The following is a 19,894-nucleotide window of genomic DNA, read 5'->3' on the forward strand; positions in this document are numbered from 1 at the left end:
ACTCCTGTGTGGACAAACCAGGAAACTTAAGAGAGTGTATTAAAAAAGTATATTTAAAAAAAGTGTGTAACTGGGGCTTCCCTGGTGGCCCAGTGGTGGAGATTTCGCGCTTCCACTGTTGGAGGGCACGGGTTCATTCTCTGGCTGGGGGCCTAGATTCTACATGCCTTGCAGCACAGCCAAAAACAATAAAGATGAAAAAGTATGTTAACTTTTGAATGACAAGAAAACTGGGAGAACTCCTCAATGCATTTCACTGCTCACTTATGAAAGCAGTATTTAATTACCTTCACAAGAAGGTTAGCTGTTAATAATATAAAAAGTAAACAATATAAATATTCCCATTCCTTCTTAACACTCACAGCAAAGCTTACATTAAGAAAAATGGGTGCAGGTTCATTAAGAACATTCTGAAATGTATGACTTTTTCTCTCTCCAGTTCAACACTTCTGCCCCAGCGCCATCTCCCAAGTTCCTCCGTGCGGTCAGCCTTTGTCTCCCCACAGCGCCAACCTCAGAGAGTATCAGGACACAGGACGCACACAAGCCTTCTGGCAGCCTCTGGTGTCACCTGTCCTGGGCTTCCCTCCAGGGCAGGGGAAGCAAGGTGGCCCCCCTCTCCAGAGGACAACTAAGCCTTCCATCAGTACTTGGGGTCCATCCTCTCCTGCCTCTCAGCCACCTCAGCCTCTGGATCACTTTGCAGCTAGTCTCTCCTCGTTTCGTTCCGGTTTCCCCTCAGATGTCACCTGCCACCAAAGTCTTCCTTGACCCCCTACTCCCGCCAACCCCTGTCCCCACCCTCTCTTCTCTCACCCTAATTTAGCTTTTGTTCCTGGCACTTGTTACTACCTGACGTTGTATTACGTCTAGTTGATTACGAACTTATTACCTGTGAGATGCACACACACGAGTGTAAGCTCTGTTTTGTTCATGCTGTACTTCCTGAGTCTGAAAAAGCAATGGGCTCATAACAGGGACTCAATAAACATGTGTTCCACGAAGAATCACTTCCTTCTCTCCGCAAACAGGCTCAACTCTACCTCAGAACAGTAACCATACTAACAAATCCCACACCTGAATCATCACTTCCTTCCGTATTACTTCCCTAAAGCTCCTCTTGGCAATGACTCCCTAGTTAACAAGTCCAAGGCCTTATCCTGAGTTTCTTGCAGCAATGTAAGCTACAGACCATTTTCTCCTCTTAAAATTCTCATCTCACTGGTCTCCTGGAGGCCATTCTCTCCAGCTTTCCCTCTGACTGCAGGCTTCCAAAGCTTAGCTTCCTCCATAGGCTCCTTGCATTATAAGGCCCAACTCTTAAATGTCAGTGTCCCCATGGCTAAATACTCTTTAAGTTCTAACAACTTCACGTGGCAATGTTAATCACATCACTCTAAAACAGGGCAGAGTCAATGATGTGTTAATAAATTCCACATGGGCTCTGAGCGCTCCACTCAACTTCCAGACTTCACCTCTACATCAGGTGTGTGCTCAACCACTCAGTCGTGTCGGACTCTGCAACTCCGTGGCCTAGAGACCGCCAGGCTTCTCTGTTCATGGGGTTCTCCAGGCAAGAATACTGGAGTGGGGTAACATTTCCAAATTCAAGTCCTCCTGACCTCTAAGTGGACTTATCCATCCATATCCTGGCCAGTTCCAATCAGGGATCCCACAGATCCCCCCCCAAATCCCACAACTCTTCCAAAATCAAACTTAATGCTGCCTTTACACACACACACACCCACACACCCACCCCTGCTCCTATGTCTCCCACTGGAGGTCAGAGTCCCACAACCTGCCACCCAGCCCAGAGTCCAGTTATCCTAAAATCCTTCCCCTTCCCTTATCTCCTTCCTCTTTCCTGAATCCCGAGGATCCTCCCCAGTCCACTTTGGGTAGGGGGTGTTTTTCACCTGACCCAGCCTCCTAAGTGTCTCTGTTCTTAAGTGCCTTCCACCCTCATACCATTACCCTCATTGCACCAAGCGTGTGTTTTCCTAAAGTATCTGCCAAATCAGATCATTATCTCTGCAGTGTCTTCAGAAAAGAAAACATTCTTCCCAGCACAGAGCCCTGCATAAGGGATCCAGCCTCTAGTCCGTGTCTGCTGCTCTGACTTTACCTTCCACCATTCAACCAACTGTTCTGAACACTTAAAGTTCAGGCTATGCCTCCTTCCACTTCATTCTCTTATCCTTCAAAATTCAACGCTGTGTGTCATGTTCTCCGGGATGTTTTACCTGACTTCCCTAAGCCCTGAAAACACCTCTGAGGAGCGCTAAGCCACAGCAGCTATGCCACCATGGTATCATCTTTTCCCCGTATCTGCGTGCCACCAGCTCCGTGCCTCTGCGCCCTCCAGGAAGGGACTGTGTCCTGCAGCATCAGGCTCAGTGCCTGACATCTGGGCTCATAAAGGATTATCTGTGGAGTAAGGGGGTGAATAAATGGGAAAGCGATGTTTACAGAAAAGGCTTTGAGCTCCTACCTTCTTTATCATAACTGGTGGCCTTTCTTTTTTGTTTCCTGTTTACTGTTCTTTTATGTCCAATCAAATTTCTTAGCATTCATCATTCATGCTTTTTCAAAGTAATAGCTTAAGAATTCAATAATACGCAGCTTAAAACAAAAAATATTCCCCTGAGTCTACTCCTCCCCATTCCTGACTCACTGTTCCCAGGGGTAATCTTTTGATCTATAGCTCTTCCTTCTGCTATGTTTCAAAATATTTCTTAAAAACAGTGATACAAAATTAAGGATAAAAATCATTAGGGTAATCTCAATAGATGCAGAGAAAGCTTTCGACAAAATTCAACATCCATTCATGATAAAAAAAGCTCTCAACAAAGTGGGCCCAGAGGGAACATACCTCAATGTAATGAAGGTCATATATGACAGCCACGGGGCTTCCTCAATGGCTCAGCGGTAAAGAATCCGCCTGCAGTGCAGGAGACACAGGAGATGCGGGTTCAATCCCTGAGTCGGGAGGATCCCTTGGAGGAGGAGTAAATGGCAATCCACTCCAGTATTCTTGCCTGAAAAATCCCATGGACTGAGGAGTCTGGCAGGCTGCAGTCCAAAGGGTCACAAAGAGCCAGACAGGACTGATTAACTGAGTGCAATGACAAACCCACAGCTAATACCATCCTCAACAGTGAAAAGCTTTTCTTCTTCGATCATGAACAAGACAAGAATGCCCACTCTCACCACTTCAGTACTGGAAGTCCTAGCCAGGGCAATCAGACTAGAAAAGAAATAAAAGGCATCTAACTGGAAAGTCTGAGAAGGCAATGGCACCCCACTCCAGTACTCTTGCCTGGAAAATCCCATGGATGGAGGAGCCTGGTGGGCTGCAGTCCATAGGGTCACTAATAGTCGGACACGACTGTGCGACTTCAATTTCACTTTTTACTTTCATGCATTGGAGAAAGAAATGGCAACCCACTCTGGTGTTCTTGCCTGGAGAATCCCAGGGACGGGGGAGCCTGGTGGGCTGCCGTCTATGGGGTCGCACAGAGTCGGACACGACTGAAGCGACTTAGCAGCAGCAGCAGCAATTGGAAAGTAGAACCATCACTATCTGAAGACAACCTGATGCTTTATAAAGAAAACATTGTCAACTCCAACAAAAACCCATCAGAACTAGTAAATGAATTCAGTGAAGTTGCAGGATATAAAATTAATAATAGGAATCTGTAGCATTTCTATACTCTAATAATGATCTCTCAGAAAAAGAAATTAAGAAAACATTTGCAACTCCCATCAAAAAGAGTAGAATACCTAGGAATAAACTGAACAAAGAAGCTGAAAGACCTGTAGTTTGAGGCTATCAGACACTGATAAAAGAAACTGAAAACAACACAAATGGATGGAAAGATACACTGTGTTCACAAGTTGGAAGAATTAAAACTGCTAAAATGATCACACTACCCAAAGCAACCTACAGAGTCAATGCAATCCCTATCAAAATACCAATGGCATTTTTCACAGAGCTAGATAGAAGAAATAATCCTAAAATTTGTGTGGAACCAAAAAAGACCCCAAATATCCAAAGCTATCCTGAGAAAGAAGAAGAAAGATGAAAGCGTCACACTCCCTGATTTTGAAGCATACACCGGAAACTGACACAATACTGCCCGTCAACTGTACTTCAGTATCACTAAATTTATACTTCAGTATCAATGAACAAATGAGACTTCTAAAAAGTATACTAATACTGCTATCAGACCTTTTTAATGATTTTAAACATTACTCTATCAGTTTCTTCCTATAAAACAGGAGATGGCAAATATTTTTATAAAATACCAGATAATAAATATTTTAGGTTTTGCAGACCACACAGTCTCTGTTGCAACTATTCAATTTTGCCACTGCAGCATAAAAACAGCCACAGACAACATGCAAACGTATGGGTTTGTCTGTATTTCAAAGAAGCGACAAAAGCACGTAGCCCCCTTGCCACAGAAGATGAACTGTATCTTCCTGGTACAGTTATTATTAAATCAATATTCATTTCACAGCTAAGATATGAACTATACTGTGCTAGGGCTTCCCGAATAGCTCAGTCAGTAAAGAATCTGCCTGCAATGCAGGAGACCTGGGTTCAATTCCTAGGTCGGGAAGATCCCCTGGAGAAGGAAATGGCAACCCACTCCAGTATCCTTGCCTGGAGAATCCCATGGACAGAGGAGCCTGGCCGGCTACAGTCCATGGGGTCGCAAGAGTTGGACACGACTTGGCGACTTTACTACTACTACTTACTACTATACTGTGCTAAAGTTTTCTTTTTTTGTGTAATCTTTCCCCCTAAAGACAACAAGTACCTTTAAATTTAAAAATGTGCTTTGTTCTCTGAGGCACTAACTTACCCCAAAACTTGAGAAGCAGGATTCCTCTCAGCCTAGGTTCATTTCTTCCCCCTGTACCATTCTATCTGAAGTCTCAGAGCGCTCCTCAGTCTGCTTCAAAGGCACCTCACCTTACTAGGGCCTCTCACCTCCTTCCTCCTGGGGACGTGTTCTCTGTGTCACTCTTAAGAGTGGACGCCCACGTTTCTTTCTTCTCTCTGAGGATTTACTCTCTCATTCTGGTGAATCACAATGTCCACTAACTCAGTAGGAAATGTAAGTTCTGAGACCTTCGTGTCTGACTATGCTCATAGTCCACCTTGACAGCTTGGAGGGCAGCAAATCAAAAGTTGGAGATGGAATTCTTCTCAGAATTTCAAGAACATTTCACACAGTCCTGTTCCTTCCAACGCCTGTTAAGGAATCTGAACCACTGAGATGGCTAATCCCTTATCTGAAACCTCTCTTCCTTCACAGAAAGCTTTTAGCCCAAGGGAGCATCTTTTCATAATGATGCACCTTGGGGCTATTTTTATCCACCAGGTTGGGCACCTGGTGAATTCTTTCACATGCTAGAAACTCCTGTCTCAGTTCTGAGAAATACTCTTGAATTACTTCCTCATAATTTCCTCCCTATTGTTTTCTTGTAATAGAACTATTACTGTATTTGAATGATAGACCTTCTAGGCTACACCTCTAATTTTCTCATTAAAAATTTTTTTTTGTCTCTTTGTGATCTGCTTTCTAGGAGGTTTCCCCACCTTTCTTCTTATTTATTTATTTTTAAATAGCTAACAAGTTTACCATTCAATAATTATTTTTTTTTTTCTTCCAGTAACCCACAATGGAAGGCCATTCAATGAGAAACAGTGGCGTTTCCTTTCAAAGACCCCAAGATCTAGAAGACTTCCACACGACCAGAAAACTCAACCTGGACTGAGAAAATGCTTCTGGACCAACTTTAAGTATTTTCTATATTTTCAAGGCTCTGAATGAGTTTTCCTCCATCAAAGATGTCACAGCACACATACACACACACACACAAAATTAGGGTTTTGATTCATATATATAAATTTTTTGATACCTGAAAGTTTTTTTTTTTAACATAGAGAATTTATAAATTAGATCTTTTTTTGGGGGGAACACACAAAATTTACAAATTAGATTTATTTCTGTTACCTTTTGTATGTAGTTTAGGGCTTTCCAGGTGGCTCAGTGGTAAAGAAATTCATCTGTCAATTCAGGAGACGTAGGAGATGTGAGTTTGATCCCTGGGTTGGGAAGATCTCCTGGAGGAGGAAATGGCAACCCGCTCCAGTATCCTTGCTGGGAAAACCCATGGACAGAGGATCCTGGCAGGCTACAGTTGCAAAGAGTTGAATATGACTGAGCTCGCACACGCACATACAGTTTAGGCTAGAGCTAATCTCTAAGGGGTGATCTGTGATGCTCTCCACAACAGGCTGGAAAGAATAAAGCATCTCATGCCTACAAGTCAGAAGCATTCACATCCCTCCAGGTTACAGGAGGACCGCGAGGACAGGGACACTATCTAATGAATACTACTATATATCTAATTCCTAGTACAGTATTTTGTGAATGAGTGAATATGTGAATATTACACAGGATTTATCAATGGTGGGTCAAAAAAGAAGGATCATACCTATGTAAGGGAAACAAACCAGGCACAGACTAAAAAAAACCTTCTCTCCAAAAATGCAGATGCCTAACTTGAAATATCTGTCCACAATACTAGGGAGAAGGCCTTAGCACTGCCACAATTTCCAAACTGAGGTAGCTCTTTGTTTTGCTGGCTTGAAAATACAATTACCGCCTCCAATACTAACTGAGATGCTTTGCCCCTCAAAAATTGTTTTAAACACTCAATGCATTATACTGAAAGCTTTGTTACCCTCCACGTGGGTGATGCAAGCCAAAAAGCAAATGAAGAGTACTGACTTTAATCTTTGTCTGTGAGAGAAGCCATAATCAGCAGTAAGAGCAATAATCTTCTGGAAAACTCTTGTTACTGGATCAAGAGTATTAGAAATGTCCATTTTGAGAGGCTTCCTGTTGGTCAACTACAAAATAACAAGGCTTTAAACTCATTACTATTGACTTCAACTGCCATGAAAGTGAAAGTGAAGTCACTTCAGTCGTGTCCGACTCTTTACCACCCCATGGACTGTGGCCTACCAGGCTCCTCCCTCCATGGGATTTTCCAGACAAGAATACTGGAGTGGGTTGCCATTTCCTTCTCTAGGAGATGTTCCTGACCCAGGGATTGAACCTGGGTTACCCGCATTATAGGCAGACGCTTTACCATCTGAGCCACCACCTGATCAACCACTGCCATATTCCTTATTATAATCTGCTGTATCTAACGGATGGTTGCTGTTGTTTAGTCACCAAGTCGTGTCTGACTCTTTTGCGATCCCATGGACTGTAGCCCACCAGGCTCCTGTCTGTGGGATTTCCCAGGTAAGAATACTAGAATGGATTGCCATTTCCTTCTCCAGGGAATCTTCCCCAACCCAGGGATCGAACCCGAGTTTCCTACATTGCAAGCAGATTCTTAACCACTGAGCCACTAGGAAAGCCCATCTAGATGGTATGTGCTAAGTGTGCTAAGTAATTTCAATCATGTCCAACTCTGTGGACCCTCTGGACTGTAACACACCGGGCTTCTCTGTCTGGGATTCTCCAGGCAGGAATAATGGAGGGGTTTGCCATGCCCTCCTCCAGGGATCAAACTCATGCCTCTTACATCTCCTGCATTGGCAGGTGGGTTCTTTACCACTAGAGTCACCTGGGAAGCCCCAATGGTATACAGGTGTAAGCACTGGGCAGCCCTAATGGTATAAAGGTGTATAAAGGTATAAATAAGCCTTCTAGATAGTATAAAGGTGTAAACTAAGGAAGCTCTCTAGAAGTGACTAGCAACATTTCAACAATGCCGCGTTCACCAAATCAGAACTGAATGGGACCTCTGAGATTACAAAGTCAAACACTCTGATCTTCATGATGAATGAGACATATTTTCGTAATACAAAAGGAGAAAAATCAACTCCAAATCCCAGTTCATCTCTTCAATCATGTCAACTCCTAATCTAGTGATAAAAATCAATCTGCTTGATAAGAATCACTATTAAGGGCAGCAGTAGAAGCAAGCGGCCAGGCATTACCAGGGTTATCAAATAACACGTTGTAACGTAAAACCTGACTGCCCTTCCTTTCTGTCATTAAACCCTACACTATAATGTCAACTGACCCAGATGAGGAATGATCTCATCTGTGAACACAGAACTGAAGAAACCAACCTCCTAACAGCCAAGCCCATTCAAAGTTTAGAGCTCTAAAGATTCAAGCTATAACCTTATGTGAGAAGACAGGGTTTTTACAGATGACTTTCCATATTCAGTCTCAAGAGACTTCACCAGTAACACAAGACCTTTTTGATTCGTGGCACTTTTAATGCCATTTGTGGAGGAAGAATAATACCTGTAGGGGCTTCTCTTGAAGCTCAAATGGTAAAGAATCTGCCTGCAATGTGGGAGACCCAGGTTCAATCCCTGGGTCAGGAAGATCCCCTGGAGAAGGGCATGGCAATCCACTCCAGTAATTATTGCCTAGAGAATCCCATGGACAGAGGACCCTGGCAGGGGTTGCAAAGAGTTGGACACGACTGAGCGACTACACTTTCACAGTTTGAGCGAAGATATCTAGGTTCTGGACACAACTGCAATATGAGTTGTACAATTTATTCAGTCTTCCTAGGTCTTAGTCTTTCATTTATAGAATAGGGGCAAAAACTATCTTTTGCAAGAGGAGATGGATGAGTTCTCTTTTGGGCAGGCTAAATTTGAAGAAACAGTAAAGATATGCAAGGTGAAGGGAGAGAACCTTAAGGTCAGGCAATGCAATCTTTTTATCTTAAGATAATGAAACTTAAGGGTCAGAGTAGCCTAACTGCCCAAGGGCCACAATTATGCAAAAGTACCAGGATTAGATTTCCGAGGTTCCAATTCAGACCTCTGAGCACTACACCAAACTGCCTTGTATGAAAATAGCAGGAGAGGTGAGGATTGTTGTCAGTTGTTAGAAGGGCTGAGGAGTGACTAAGGGAAACTGAGGCATGCAAACCTGAGATTAGAGATGCAGGAAGGCCGTGCCCACCCACCCCCTCCCCCGAAAGGAAAGGAAAGTGAGGAAAGCGAAATCACTGTGTCTATTTGCAGCCCTATGGACTGTAGCCTGCCAGGCTCCTCCATCCACAGGACTTGCCACGCAAGAATACTGGAGTGGGAGTGGGTTGCCATTTCCTTCTTCAGGGGATGTTCCTGACCCAGGGATCAAACCTGGGTCTCCCACACTGCAGGCAGACTCTTTATTGTCTGAGCCACCAGGAGGTGAGGCTTGGAGATGTTCTACTGGAGAGCAGACAGAGATTAGAAAGATATCCTATAGACAAATCACTACATTCACGAGGAAAAATAGAAAGAAAGCAGGCTATAGTGGATGGTTTTGATTCATCCTTGGGGTGAAGAGGAAGCAATTAAAACAGCTTGATAAAACGATCATTCAAGAAGACCTTTTAAGCACATTTTAAGTAAGATGGACCCTTCAGATAATATTATATTACATATAAGGGAAAAAATAACTCATACAAATAACTCATAAGATAAACAGAGATTAAAAAAAATCTTTAGGGATATAACTGCCAAGTAATTGTTTAAATTCTTTATCTACTTTCCTAAAACCTCCCATTTGAATCCTGAAATTGTTCAACAAAATTGTTTTGGAGCAATTTACAAGTAAGGGACAAACTATCTGATGGCTATCCAAGACAGCAGGAAACACAGTAAACACACATTAGCAAAACCATAACACAGACAGTACTCAGCAGAGCTTTGACTTTGGGGTAAATAATACAAGAAAAATCATGTACTTATGGCCATCCAGGCTCAGCACTCTTCATGCTACAGGAAACAGAAGAGCCAGTCCAAGTGCAAACCAGTCTACAATCTGAGGACATCAAATACATTTGCGGGATTCCTTGTACTAAAACAGAGAAGGCAATGGCACCCCACTCCAATACTCTTGCCTGGAAAATCCCATGGACAGAGGAGCCTGGTGGGCTGCAGCCCATGGGGTCACTAAGAGTCGGACACAACTGAGCGACTTCACTTTCACTTTTCACTTTCATGCATTGGAGAAGGAAATGGCAACCCACTCCAGTGTTCTTGCCTGGAGAATCCCAGGGACGGGGGAGTCTGGTGGGCTACTGTCTATGGGGTCACACAGAGTCGGACACGACTGAAGCAACTTAGCAGTTGTACTAAAAAGACAGGCTCTTTCCCCGACTTCTACAACTCTGCTGTGTTCAAATAAAATAAAAACCCAAGATTTTTCCAGGTGGACTTTCTTTTTCTATTGTTTAAAAACAAGACAAAACAAATGGATTCTGAATCTCACACAGATTTCCTTCTGTTCCAGTTTTAAGGTGAAACCCTGAAACTGAACTTCCACATCGTATATTAAATCACCCGCCGCAAACCCAGAAGGATGCTGCACCCTGATGCATCCCACAGTCGTTTCACCTCCTAAAAGCTGCTCAACTCTGACACCTCCTGCACTTTCTTTAGGGGCTAAATTTTTTTCTTTAACAGAATCTGAGGAGGGTTTGTTTTTGTTTTTGTTTTTTTTTAAAAAAAAAAAAAAAAAGCTCTGGAGTTTTAAAAGATTAAATTGTTCTTAATCCTCTTCCGCCCTCAATTCCCCCTTCCCTGAAATCTAAAAAGAAGAAAAGTATTGTGGTAAATGCAGAACCAGACTGTGGGGGAACGCATGTAACAAGGCCCTGCCTAATGGGACTGATGGGACTGATGAGAGAGAAACCTGTCCTTGCAAAAGCAAGCTCTGACAAGCACTGGCTGAAGGGTGAGGCGGGTGGCTGGCAACCAGAATCTCCTGCCAATAAAACGCCCTGGTGATACAACTCTGGTTGTGCGACGATGCTAAGAGCAGAAACCTCAAGCAATAAGCAGAATCCTCAAGAGGCCACCCGCGGCAAATGTAAGCCAACTGACGAAAAGCTGTTAACACTGTCTATGTTATGTGTGGTCCATCTAATCTGCCTAATCACAGTATAGATGTAGTCACCTACTTTAAATTAATGTATGAGCAAACAACATATAGTTACAAGCACTGACTTCTAATACCTAGATAATTGCTTGACCAGAAGTAAAACTCAGCAAGTTTTCAGATTGGCACATGGTACTATTTAAGGAGGACCGGTCTGGGAGATGACAGAATTCATGCCCAGGTTGAGCTGAGAGAACCACAGACAGGGGCCTGTTAGTTTACCTGATAAATAGCATCCATTCGCAGATCAAAAGACAACCATTTTGAAATATAAATGTATCTCCTTAATACCCATAATCTCCCATTCATATTCCTACCCTGTATTTATACCACCCATTCCAATGCTCCCATCCATCATCAGCATGAGCACTGAAAACCAGACATAGGGATGTGATTCAGGACTGTTCTAGATGCAGACGAGCAGTTTTGGAGGACCGCAAATTTCCAAACTGCCGCTCTGGAGTACATGTGCAGAATGAGAATCATACCTTCCATCACCCGCATCCTTTCCTTAAGACGCTATATTTGCAAATGAAGCCCCTTTGTTGGTGGCACAGTATAAGCAACGGTAGAGAATCTGCCTGCCCATGCAGGAGATGTGAGTTCGATCCCTGATCAGGAGGATCCCCTGGTGAAGGAAATGGCAACCCACTCCAGTATTCCTGCCTGGGCGATCCCATGGACAGAGGAGCCTGGCGGGCTACAGTCCATGGAGGTCGCAACAGAGTCAGACATGACCTACGGACTAAACAACAACAGAGTATAAGCTCAGGCTAGTGATCAAATGAAATAAATACAAGTCGGGAAACTCTCATTAGCCTGGAGGTGAAGTCCAAATAACAGTTTTTAAAGCCTCCATAGATCCTACAGGAGTTGGTGACAAAGCTGCATGTCACAGCCAAGTATACTAAAGGCCACCTTCAAACAGAAGAATACAAAACAGTACCTCTCCAGTGGGCCGAGGGTCTGCATCAGTCCCCGACGCCTAAGACAGGGCCTGTGACATAGTCGGCACCCATCCAATCCGTGTAGTATAAGCAATGGTAGAGAATGTGCCTGCCAGTGCAGGAGATGTGAGTTCAATCCCTTATCAGGATGATCCCCTAGAGAAGGAAATGGCAACCCACTCCAGTATTCTTGTCTGGGAGATCCCATGGACAGAGAAGCCTGGTGGGCTACAGTCAATGGGGCTGGAAAAGAGTCGGACACAACCTAGGGACCAAACAGCAACGAAGTATAAGATCAGGCCAGTAAGAAAATGAGATAAATACAAGTCAGAAAACTCTCGATCTTCCGGATTGAATTTATAAATGAAAGGCTCACTGGCTAGTTTCACCACCCACACTATTTTCTTCCCTCTTCCCTCAAATGACTTAAGGGTTAAAAAATACAAGGAAACTATTTTTGCAAGGCAATCATTCTTGCTTTTCAGCCTGCTGTGTTGTATGTTTGTGGTAACTCTCTGCCTGGCCAAAGTGTTACCACCAGCAATTCAAAGCATGAACACAACCATAACCTAATGTGGAGATATCAAGCTCTGTACACAAAACCTATTTTTGTTATTCACCTTGATTTAGTAACAACTGGGCTTTACACAGCCAACTCTTCTTTAAAATTCACCCTAAATCCTATCCACAGTATAAGGTCAGACTTTCCTAGCAACCTATGCTTTCTGGGAAATATGACCCCCCTTGAGATTCCCTATCCATTTCTTGGATCCAAGGCCAACTTTCCAACCTGGTGAATTCCTTAGGATTTTGCACCCAGAGTTATCTAGCCCAAAACAAACCGTAGCACTGAACTGCTTCTGTTTGTAGCAAAGCCATACACTGAGCCTCTCCTGAACCATAAATTCCTGAATCAAAGATCTATAATTCCCACGCCCACTAACCCTTACATGAGAGTTGCACTGGGGGCCCCCAATTTCTTAGTCAGGCCAAATGGTGATTTACCTGCTTTGAAAGAAAGGAATGTGATGACAAAGATAAAAGCAAAGATAATGCTCACAGAGGAGAGCAGTGATATTTAGACTAAGAACAAAGAGGTATCTGAAAAGCCATTAAAAAAAAAAAAAAACACTTAGAAGCTGTTGTTCTAAGACTTGGTAAGAAGGTCAACAACATGAGAAGTATATTGCTTTACAGAAGACTTCAGTACTAACACTTTGGTCCCAAATTTAAAAAGGAAAAATAAAAAAAGGTGGTCTGGCAGTTAATATTTTTTGCTGACTGAATTAGATACTGTTGTTTGACATTAAGTTAAACAGCCCTCAAACAGGCTTTCAAAAATAAAAAAAGGTTGAGATAGCCTGGATTATTTTGTATTTCTCCCATTCGAGACTGGGTCTTATTTTTAAGTTTATCCTTTTGAAATCAGACTGTACCACCCCTTAACTTTTATTGAAGTATAATATACGTTAAAAAAAGTATAGCTCTTCACATACGAACACATTTCACATATGGAACACACATGTAACCAGCATCGACGAACAGAAACAGAACACTCTTAGCACTTACAAAAGCCTCAGCCAGGGACTTTCCTGGTGATCTGGTGGCTAAGACTCCACGCTCCCAATGCAGAGGGTCTGGGTTCAATTTCTGTCAGGGAACTAGATTCTGCGTACTGTACCTAACACATGGAGCAGCAAATAGACATTTTTTTAAAAAGCCCCCTCCGCACTCCTTTTTGGTCACAACTACTTCTCTTCAAGGGTAACCACTAGCCTGACTTCCAACAGTACAGAATAGTTTTGCTTGTTTCCATATCTTATAAAAGTAGAATCACAGAGTATGTACTCTTGGGTCTGGCTTCAGTGTCAGTTATCAATTTCAGTTCCGTTCAGTTCAGTCGCTCAGTCGTGTCCAACTCTTTGCGACCCCATGAATTGCAGCACGCCAGGCCTCCCTGTCCATCACCAACTCCCGGAGTTCATTCAGACTCACGTCCATCGAGTCAGTGATGCCATCCAGCCATCTCATCCTCTGTCGTCCCCTCTCCTCCTGCCCCCAATCCCTCCCAGCATCAGGGTCTTTTCCAATGAGTCAACTCTTCGCATGAGGTGGCCAAAATATTGGAGTTTCAGTTTTAGCATCAGTCCTTCCAATGAACACCCAGGACTGATCTCCTTTAGGATGGACTGGTTGGATCTCTTTGCAGTCCAAGGGACTCTCAAGAGTCTTCTCCAACACCACAGTTCAAAAGCATCAATGCTTTGGTGCTCAGCTTTCTTTATAGTCCAACTCTCACATCCATACATGACCACTGGAAAAACCATAGCCTTGACTAGACGGATCTTTGCTGGCAAAGTAATGTCTCTGCTTTTTAATATGCTATCTAGGTGGGTCATAACTTTCCTTCCAAGGAGTAAGCCTCTCAACTTCAAATTCACCCTTCAGTACCTGCTCTGTGATGATACTCTGGACTCTGGAAGAATTTTCCCTTTACAGAAAGTGTGATGTTAAGCTTGGTCAGCAGAGGGCGCTCGAGGGGGCACTGCAGGAGGAAGGAAGCTTGTCTTTTGGGTTCAAGGGTGTAGTGTCTTTGCCCAGTGAAAGGTATGTAGGGACATCTGGTGGTACTCTGCCCCGACAGCATCCCCAGAGCATTAGCCTATTCTCCCATACTCAGACATCATCTAGAAGCTTTAATCTACCAGCACAGGTCCTACCTACACTTAAGGATAATGAAATTATCCCACAGTTTTTTTCTTCTCTAGGATAAATATTCCCATGCATTTTACATTATATGGGCTTTCCTGGTGGCTCAGCTGGTGAAGAATCAGCCTCCAATGCAGGAGACCTGGGTTTGACCCCTGAATTGGAAAGATACCCTGGAAAAGGGAATAGTTACCCACTCCAGCATTCTGACCTGGAGAATTCCATGGACTGTATAGTCCACGGGGTTGCAAAGAGTCAGACACGACTGAGCGACTTTCACTTTAATGTTATAATACTCCACATATTTTCAGCTTGCTCCTGAACTTTCTATGTTGCTTCTTCCTTAATTTGCAAAATCAAAGGCTGAATTAAGATACTTTATCTAGTTAGAGCAGTATTGAGCCTCATAAACATCCATCCGAAACCAAATCAAATCTCATGATGAAATGTTAAAGGCACTCCTATTAAGTAGTCTGGAAAAAGACGATGACACCATCCATCGAGTATTGCACTGGACATTCTAGAGAATATATGGGAGAATTATGAGATGTATAAACTAGGAAGAAAGATTGTTGTTGAGTAGCTAAATTGTGCCTGACTGGCCCCATGGATTTTACCCAGCCAGACTCCTCTGTGCATGGGATTTCCCAGACAAGAATACTGGAGTGGGTTGCCATTTCCTTCTCCAGGGGATCTTCCTGACCCAGGGATTGAACCCGCATCTCCTGCATTGGCAGGCAGATCCTTTACTACCACGGAGTCACCAGGGAAGCCCCTAGGAAGAAAGATACAAAACTATTATTTATATATGATGTGACTGTTCTTACAAGCCATGAAGAAACAACTTCAAAACTATAAGAACGAAGACAGAGTTTATAAGATGGTCAGTAAAAAAAAAAAAAAAAAAACATCTGTACAAACATCACTGCTGCTGCTGCTGCTAAGTCGCTTCAGTCGTGTCCGACTCTGTGCAACCCCATAGACAGCAGCCCACCAGGCTCCCCCGTCCCTGGGATTCTCCAGGCAAGAACACTGGAGTGGGTTGCCATTTCCTTCTCCAATGCATGAAAGTGAATAGTGAAAGTGAAGTCGCTCAGCCATGTCCAACTCTTCGAGACCCCATGGACTGTAGCCTACCAGGCTCCTCCGGAAACATCACTAACTTTGTTGAAAGAAACCTCAAATTTTCCTCTAGAGCACAGGTGGTGCTGCTCACACCATGCACACCAAGCGAGACCAACCCCACTGCTCTGCCTGTCATCACCTACTCAAGGGGCCAGTGCCAAGGCAAAGGCCACCCTTCAAAGGCCAGATGTGAGAGGCCAACCTCCCACTGTAGAGTTTGGTACCATACTGGAACTGACTCAGTCACACGAGGGCAACTCACGTGTGGCTTGTCTTTATTAACTCAATTCTAGCCAAGAACTGTGTTAGCATGCGCTCCATACAATATTTATCTTGAGTTTATATTTCACCAGATTCAACCGTTTCTCATACTTCTCCCTTTCATTGTATGGTTTATAGTATCTCTGAGGAGCTAGCCACCTCACTCCGTAACAAACAAGAGCAGATATACAGGAAAGTCACCAATGAAACAAAGGAATCGACTCTGCTTCTTCAACTTTAAAATGAGGTTGTTGACCTCAGATGTTGAAAAACCCTTTTCCAAGGATCCTATGTCTTAAAATTTTCTATGACCCAGTATATATAAAAACCACACACGAAGAGAGAAAGGGAAAGAGAGAGAGGAAAAAAAAAAAACCTATGGGAAAAGAATCCTGCAAGAACAGTAAGATATCTGCTATTTTACCGAGTTCTCTGCTCTCCAGGTGAATAAGAAAGCTGGATTTTTTAAAATACAGAAGGGTAATAATAAATTCATTTTTTCCTTCAAGAGAAACTTACTAAAAAGGAAAGAATGACCTGAGGATGCTTCCTCATAGTTCTGTATTAACTCATCCCTATCAGTGATACCCAACTGTTTAAAACATCACACTGTTACAACAATGTTCAGATTCTTGACAATCTAGTCATTTTCTGATCCACACAGATTAACTTAACAGACTAAGACAAAACAAACAACCATTCAGTGGAAGCAATGAGTCCTAACCACTGGACCGCCAGGGAATTCCTAAACATAAAACTTTTAAACGTCCCTTTCTACACAACACTTCTTTCACTAAACATAATCAGACCAAAAAAAGTACTTTGCATAAACAAATTTTTCAGACACTTCATTTTACTGTTTTTTTTTTACTTCATTTTACTGTTTTTTTTTTAAGTTCTTAATCAAAAATTTTCATTTCATCTTCTACAAGTCTCTCAGTCTTCTTAAAGGGTTAACAATAGTGAAATAAATGATTCGGGCAACATTCATCAGTTAGGGTTAAATTAGGACCATTAGATGAAAGGTGGACAGAACTGGAAATCTGCAGGCTGTCCGAAGTCACCCCATGGATTTCTACTGGCCAGATGGGGGAACACAACTTGACCACAAAGGGCTATGCCAACATGACCCCGTCAATTACTCTGAGTATACACAGGAGGACGATCAAACAGTGCAGGAATACACAGTAGGAAAATCAAACATCTCTCCAAATGTGAACAGGAAGCACGATATACTACCTATGAATAATAAAAAAAAAAATCTGAATGATTACCAGAATTATTAAGCCTCCAAATCTAATTACCAGCTTACAGGTAATATGGAAAAAGAGTAACATGTGATATGATACAAAGATACAGTCAGCAAACTCCACAATGTGGAGAAGGGGCATCAACCTAGCTTTTTCCACACAAAAAATGGCATAACAGTAACAACAACAACAAAAGAGATTTATTTTAGATTAAAAGAAATTAAAGATATGCATCAATCAAATGCACTAGGTGAACCTTATCTGGACCTGATTCAAAGAATTAATTGTAAAAAAGCCATTTTTGAGAAAAATCAAGGGAAGAGATTCAGAATCAGGTAAATTAAGGAATTAGGTTGTAGGGAAGGTGTTAATGTATATGATAATGCCCTTTTCTATCCAACAGATACACACTACAATATTTATAGGTTAAAGGACAGGCTGTCAGGACTTTCTTCAAAATACTCTAGGTCAAAAAGAAAGTGAGAAGGGAGAGATAAAACAAGAACGGCATGAGGATTCACTGTACTGTTCTCTCCAGTTATGTGTATGTTTGAAATTTCCCGTAATAAAAACATTTTTTTTAAGGTTAAGGGAAAGAAGAGACAGGAATTCATAACCAAACCTAAGTTTGGCCACCATCCACAAGACATGAAAAACTGCAGAAAGCCTTTATGTAAAATAAACACGAAAAAAGCTGACGGTAGTGGCCTCTGAAGACTGTATGTGAGAGACTCCGGGCAGCTTTCTTTTGTCAGCAGAAATTCTCTCTACAGCATTCCTCTGGAGGTGTGCTTTCCATCAGGCCATGTACTGTTACCAAGGTGCAGACAGGGTGTCCTGATACCAAGCTGAGCTCTTCACGCCTCTTTCCCCTGAGAAAAGTTATCTGAGGAAACTGACTATCAAAATATGTATTTTTTAATGGCATGTCTCTAAGTCTTCAGCAGTTTATCTGCACTTTTCAGTTTTTTCCAACACTCATATAAAATAAATATTTTTCTACAAGCTGAAGAAATACTCTTTAGTGTAATAAAAAATCCCATTGTTGTTAAAAAAAATAGTTAAATAACTTCCCTCCTTTCAATCCCTCATCCATTCCCACTGCTCCTAACATAGTTCATGCTGTGCTATTCTCACCCCGTACTTGGTATCAGAGCAGTTAAAGCTTGATTATGCCACAGATTTGCAGGTCAAATGTATCACCTATTTCCTTCCAAAACTTAGAAAACTATATGAATAATTATCATTATTCCACATATAATGGTAGTGTACTGCATTGAGAGGAGAGTGCACTGTTCAAATATCAAAACCACTCATTTAATAAAGGGGTTCAGTAATACAAGCACCAGTGCTGTGCACAGGAGAATCCTCTTTCATCTGTAACCGTGTGCTCCATCCCCCTTCTTGTTCAGTAAATAAAACAGTGAATCTAGAAAACCGCACCTGACCAGTTTTCACAATGTTTTCCTAACAGCTGTCTGCCAACAATTTTTAATAACTCTCATCAGGCTATCGCCCCTTTCCATAATTCTCTCTGGGCTTTATTTCTCTGTTGAACATGATTTGGTCAATAACAGTGGTAAAAAGGAAGAGACTGTAAAAATAAACAACAATAAATGATGCCTAAAGGTAGGATGAATACAGTTTTAAAACATGCAGTTAACCTTTGAACAATGTGGGGGTGAGGGGTGTTGCTGCTCCATGTGCGGACGAAAATTATGTATAAGTTTACAGTCGACCTTCCACAGCCAAGGTTCTGCACCCATGGACTGTATACTGTAGCACATATTCAGTCAAAGAAAAAAAATCCACATGTAAGTGGACCTGTGCTGTTGAAACCCATGTTGTTCAAGGGTCAACTGTAACTAACAATGATCTGTAAGATGAAGCGCCTTTGGTCCTGGGGAAGGCTGATCTGGGAAATCTGCTTCTGTATTGATCACTATGCCCCTGGGAACAGAGCAAGCATCCAACACTGCATTACTGCCAACAAGGCAGAAATTAATTAGCTCTGCTCCCATTCTGTTGTTAATATTCTGAGTAAAGGTTACTTCCTTATTTAATACAGAAGTAGTTATATTTATCCATCCTCAGATAGATGGTTTTCAGATAGTAAACACCTTCCTACTGAAAGACCTTAGCATCTAAAACCTTACTGTTAAAAACTTGCCCTTCTCACATGCACTGTTAATAATAACTGAGGAACTAGAATGCAGCAAGCAACATTTATTACATTATTTTTCTGAGTCATCGTAATAATCTTATGAGTTAGGTACTGTTATTATTCCCATTGTATAGATAAAGAAACCAAAACACAGGATGTTAAGCAACTTGCCAAAGAAAACAGAGCCGGTAAAGAATGGAATAATTTCATCCTCGCCATAACTCAAAGTCTTTTGGGATAAACAGAAAAAGAAAAGCTACTGGCAACTCATTCTAAAATTCATTAGTATCATTAAGTCTCAGAAATTTTCAATAATTTGTGGAGCATCTACTGTGTGATCAACATTGTGCTGCTTACTAACAAGACACCAGAGGAGAAGCTGAAGACAGTTATTTCCTCTCAAAATCATACTGCCAAGGTAGGGAGGCAAAATACACATATAAA

The 19,894-nt window shown here is 42.3% G+C and overlaps 1 protein-coding gene across 8 annotated transcripts in view; it reads right to left on the minus strand.

Moving 5' to 3' along the window:
• The window catches only part of CHD6 (chromodomain helicase DNA binding protein 6), a 201,382-nt gene that overhangs the window by 150,235 nt on the left and 31,253 nt on the right, over positions 1-19,894 (minus strand). For 3 of the 8 annotated variants that reach the window (XM_059892619.1, XM_025000624.2, XM_059892622.1), the window contains one exon: positions 2,873-3,072. The exons of 2 other annotated variants lie outside the window; for them this stretch is intronic. The gene's annotated coding sequence lies outside the window, so the exon portion shown is untranslated. Of the gene's footprint in view, positions 1-2,872; positions 3,073-6,029; positions 6,140-19,894 lie in introns of all 8 variants that reach the window. 3 more of the 8 variants (XM_025000625.2, XM_059892621.1, XM_059892620.1) reach the window with 2 other exon arrangements.

The sequence above is a fragment of the Bos taurus genome, chromosome 13 (genome assembly GCF_002263795.3).
Source record: "Bos taurus isolate L1 Dominette 01449 registration number 42190680 breed Hereford chromosome 13, ARS-UCD2.0, whole genome shotgun sequence".
NCBI classification, from domain to species: Eukaryota; Metazoa; Chordata; class Mammalia; order Artiodactyla; family Bovidae; genus Bos; species Bos taurus.